This window comes from Rhagoletis zephyria, unplaced genomic scaffold (genome assembly GCF_001687245.7).
Source record: "Rhagoletis zephyria isolate East Lansing unplaced genomic scaffold, Rhagoletis_zephyria_1.1 Rzeph_scaffold_00392, whole genome shotgun sequence".
NCBI classification, from domain to species: Eukaryota; Metazoa; Arthropoda; class Insecta; order Diptera; family Tephritidae; genus Rhagoletis; species Rhagoletis zephyria.
Genome location: NW_016157476.1, coordinates 110,992 through 116,601, shown reverse-complemented (window position 1 = coordinate 116,601; position 5,610 = coordinate 110,992). Strand labels below are relative to the sequence as shown.

The 5,610-nt window shown below is 38.6% G+C and overlaps 1 protein-coding gene across 3 annotated transcripts in view; it reads right to left on the bottom strand.

Moving 5' to 3' along the window:
• mus312 (mutagen-sensitive 312) overlaps nucleotides 1-5,610 on the bottom strand; it is a 131,871-nt gene that overhangs the window by 15,276 nt on the left and 110,985 nt on the right. The gene's annotated exons all lie outside the window — the stretch shown is intronic.

Below are 5,610 nucleotides of genomic sequence, written 5' to 3'. Positions count from 1 at the left end.
TTTGCCAGGTCTAAAGCCACACTGATAAGGCCCAATCAGGTCATTGACGGTGGGCTTAAGTCTTTCACACAATACTCTCGATAAGGCCTTGTAACCTAGGCTTAGAAGGCTGATCCCGCGGTAGTTGGCGCGAATGGCGGGGTCACCTTTCGTGTGGATTGGGCACAGCACACTTAAATTCCAGTCGTCGGGCATGCGTTCATCTGACCATATTCTGCACAAGAGTTGATGCATGCACCTTATCAACTCCACGCCGCCGTACTTGAATAGCTCAGCTGGCAGGCTGTCAGCTCCAGCAGCTTTGTTGTTTTTCAGCCGCGTTATTGCTATTCGTACCTCGTCATAGTCATAAATATTAACACGAATTGTAAAAGTGGCGAATTGACAAAGAAAAATTCGACCACATCTATCCAAGAAGGAACACAGTAGGTATATCAATGGCTCCATAGAACGATATTCATGAGATCACACGACCCATTTAGCCAATGTACGCGAAAACTTTTCATCCTGTGGGGCAGCGAGGCCTTCCTATAATTGAAAACGCTCATCTGTGCTCTTGAGTTTCCGTATAAGGACTTTTATTGGCTTACATGGTAAACCGGACCAATGCTGAAGTTGCAGGATCATAGAAGAATATTACGCACGATTGGTAGAGATCTCTCAGGTGGAAATAAGACCATAGGTAAAACGCATTACATCGAAAGGGATTAGTATTCCATATGGAATCACAGCGCTACTATTCTTGGAATATGTGTTAGCAAAATTCCGTTTTTAGTCGTTTCAATTTTAACTAAAAATGTTTACTTTACAGACTACTTTTGTTTTTAAACGCTATTTTTGAATTGGCCAACGCAATAGATCTTATTAGGCGCCGCGAAGCAAGCGCGCATTTGCTAGTAGTNCCACATCTATCCAAGAAGGAACACAGTAGGTATATCAATGGCTCCATAGAACGATATTCATGAGATCACACGACCCATTTAGCCAATGTACGCGAAAACTTTTCATCCTGTGGGGCAGCGAGGCCTTCCTATAATTGAAAACGCTCATCTGTGCTCTTGAGTTTCCGTATAAGGACTTTTATTGGCTTACATGGTAAACCGGACCAATGCTGAAGTTGCAGGATCATAGAAGAATATTACGCACGATTGGTAGAGATCTCTCAGGTGGAAATAAGACCATAGGAAAAACCCATTACATCGAAAGGGATTAGTATTCCATATGGAATCACAGCGCTACTATTCTTGGAATATGTGTTAGCAAAATTCCGTTTTTAGTCGTTTCAATTTTAACTAAAAATGTTTACTTTACAGACTACTTTTGTTTTTAAACGCTATTTTTGAATTGGCCAACGCAATAGATCTTATTAGGCGCCGCGAAGCAAGCGCGCATTTGCTAGTATTAAAATATTTGTATGAATATGTATGTACGTACATACATATAACATATTTTCGTACATAATCTATTGACATACAATCACACATTTTTATGCCCAAAAAGGCATGTGTTGTGTAGTACACTCGGAGCGCTCACTCGTTCTACCTAGACGAGCGAGTATGCAGACAGTTACTCGCCTCGGCACTGCGAGCGAGGCAACACACAGCAGCCTCGCTCGTTTGTCGAGCAAGCTTAACTTCTCGTGGCTCGCCTTATTGCTGCCTCGTTACCTACGAGACGAACTCCGAGTTTTTGCCTACCCTGTATGATACCCTTATTGTTATCCTACATTACACCAAATTTTTTAAATAATTTTTTGAAATAATGATATTTTTTAAATTTCAAAGCTCTTTAAAAAAATACTCACGTCAGAGAGGAAAACTAAGTACGCAGTTTTACTATAATTTACCCATAGTTTCGCGAATAAATTCATTTTTTTGTGTGTGTAAAATTTACTGCCGCACGGTGTAATATAAAGATAACTACGAAAAATAGAGCGGGAACTAAAATTTTATTTGTTTTTCAAACAAAATACTTTAACAAAAATCTACCAAAATGGGAAAAAATTTACCTATTTACCAACCCAAATTTTTTCTACCAATTTTGGTAATGATTTACCAAAGTGGCAACCCTGAATGCCTTCAACGCACANCCAAATTTTTTCTACCAATTTTGGTAATGATTTACCAAAGTGGCAACCCTTCAACGCACCCAGTCTCACTCACTGAATAGTTTTAATGTTTTAGTATACTGACCACTGCTGCTCTAGCGCATTATTTAAGGGTGGCTCACAAACATGATTGATGGGTTTTAAGACCAACACTTCTGACAGAATGTGGCGTTATTCGTTAGTTGATCGACGTAGTCATTTTTATTAGAATCGCAGGCAAAAAATGGCCATCTTCTGTTACTCTCATTAATACATTTGATTTCCTATCCCACTAACTCTCGTGATTTGACAAAAACTTTTGAGAATGTTTAAGTAAAGAATATATTTTTCCCCCGGAATTGGTAGTTTTATTCAGCCTCGTCGGTATATTTTCTTATATCAGTGTTGCCAAACATGGGATTTTCCTACCAAAACTGGTAGGTTTTTTCTATTTGGCAGGTTGGTAGGCTAGTTTGGATTTTGGTAGGTTCCGCGACAACGATAATTACTTGCGAAGGATATAAAATGTGCATCTCCAAACATTTAAGCTTGCTTACACGAATATTTCGCCGGTGGAGTCCTCCATTATCCAACTGACAGAGACTTCATTGTAAGACTAGAAAAATATCACCAAAACTCACCTATTGGTCTCTTAATATGGTAGTAAGACTCGTTGTCACACAAGCGGCACTGGCCTGGTGACCAAAAGCTACGCAAGTAAAGACGGTTTCCACCTTTAGCAAGCTGCACCGACTGGTCCGCATGGCCATTACAGGAGCTATCGGCACCTGTCCAACGGATGCCCTTGGTGTCAATACAGGTATTCCTTCTTTGTCAGCTCTGTTTGAAAAAGAGGCCTGCTGGAGCGCCCTACGACTGCCCAATATGATCAGCAAGAAAATTTGGGATCTTCGGGGTCATTTAGAGGTTCTAAAGTCATTCCTGGATAATCCCAAGTATCCTTCTACAAACCCTACAAGGTTAGAATTCCTGAAAGGCACTGCTGTGAAGTGATATTAACTATGATTGACGAAAAGTCCCAAACATGGTATACCGACGGATCAAAGATGGACGACGAGAGTACCGGGGCAGGAGTATTTGGACCAAAATTCAAGAAAGTCTGCCAATTTACACATACCCAACTATATTCCAGGCGAAAGTCTTCGCAATCGAAGTCTGTGTAGAAGGACAAATGGGTTCAAATTAAATATTATGTCGGATAGTCAGGCAGGCCTTAGATTCTTTTAAAACGACAGCAGGCTGGTTTAAAGCTGTACAACTTTTTTTAACCACTTGGAAGCTCATAATAACGGAACGCTGTGGTGGGTTCCGGGACATGAAGGGTTTGAAGGCAACGAAAGCTGACTGTTTCGTAAAGCGGGGAGTTCAAATGCACGGTCCCTAGCCTTTTGTGAGCTGGTGGAGGAAACCCCAGAGCATATTCTATATGACTGCCACGTATCATAAATAGCAGACTGATACAATTTGGGGAACGATTGTCTTCTTCATCCAAAATTTTTAACATGGCGCCCTCCAAAGTCACTAACTTCTTAAAGAGAATAAGGTTGGAGTGATTACAATTAGGGTTAAGCACAATAGCGTGTATCCCTGACGTAATAATAATAATAATATGTATGTGTAAAGCGACAAACATTTGTGTAAGTCGTAAAGTAAATTAATTGTTATACGTAGTTAACTTGTTTTTATTGTGCTAGCTGTGTTTTAGTTTTTGTTAAATGTTATGTTATCTACATTTTTAATAAACTTGCCATTAAAAAAAAATTAAAAACTGGAATAAAATCTTGGAAGGTTTTGGTTGATTTTGGTAGGAAAAAAATTTGTCCGTGGCAACACTGACTTATATATACTTACATACATATATTATTAATTTTTTTTATTTTCAGACATATCCGAATAGTATTATTTTCTTTTAAGTGGAAATAAGGTCATACCAAATTCCCGTAAATGGTAACTTCAAATGCAAAACGTTCATAAAGTCAATTGACGTTGTGGCCACTTCAAGAGGGCCATAAGGTCCCTGTGCTTTTCCGTCTTCTGAGATTAATCGCTATACATAATGCAAAGTACGATATTGGTAGCATGGCTACTAGACTGGCAACTAGACACTAGTCGCCATATACATATAATTGGGCCATACGATTCGGTAACTATGACTACACCATGTGTTGATAGAGAGCTTATGTACATGCATTATAATAATAATAGATTGGCGCTTACACATATGTTAGTGTTTGGCCGAGCTTCTCCTCCGATTTGTGGCGTGCGCCTTGATGTTGTCACACAAAGCGGAGGGACCTACAGTTTTACGCCGACTCCGAACGGCGATTGTATTTTTATGAGAAGCTGTTTTTCATGGCAGAAATACACTCGGAGGTTTGCCATTGCCTGCCGAGGGACGACCGCTGTTAAGAAAAAACCTTTTTTCTATATTTTTGTGATGTTGCTTTGACCAGGGTTTGAACCCAGGCATTGTGGAGTGGAAGCGCGCACTGCTTACCACTACACCACAGCGGCCGACACATGCATTAGCATAGCTCAATAAAATCCTTTTATGAACCATGCGTTAAGTTGAAAGGAATTCGTATAAATATCCTTCAAAGCAATCTTAATTAGAAGAATATCACAAGCTGTAATATATTTAGCTATAATTACCAAACCCTGGCAATAGTTCCCAAACCTTTGTAATAGTTCCTAAATATTTTCAAAATTCAAATAAAAGCGTACCGATCAGATATTCCAATAACTGTAATCCTAGCCTATTAGACTTCTTTATCACCTCCAACTTGGCCCACAAATTTGATCAAATAGCATTTATATCTGACCATGATTTAATCTTTTGTTCCCTAGATGTTGCCCTCAATCGTCCAAAAGTTGATGTAAAATTTACGTATCGTGATCTGAAGTCTTTGAATCCTAGTGCTTTGTACTATGATTTGTGTAATGTGTGTTGGAATGATGTGCGATTTCTTCAAGGTGTCGATGATAAACTTGATTTTTTAAATAATAATTTGAATTTGTTGTTCGACCTACATGTACCTCTACGTACTGTTTGTGCTGTCAACTCCTCATGCACCTGGCTTTTATTTAACATGTACAATAGGCTGGGTCGCTTTGTATGGGGGAAAATAAAAGCCATTTGACCGCATTGTAATAGTAATATTATGATGTCTTAGGTCTCAGCCAATTGTTATTGGCCACGAAAGATTAATTTAAAACTTATCTTTAGCCCGCGCAATTGAATCAAAGTGTATGAATTTTGAAAATGAAACTTTGGCTTGTAATATATATGGAATGCGTTATTGTTATAAACAGGACGATATACCAAATTAAGGGCTATTAAATTTAGAACCTCACGTTCATTTATCATTTTTCAATAAGTCTACACGTTTTTAAGATATTAAAATAAAAAATAAGAAAACTATGATTTTCCCTTATGAATTTTCAATTCTTCATTACTTCAGCAACCAAGTGAAAAATACAAAAAAGTGAGACGAGATTTATTT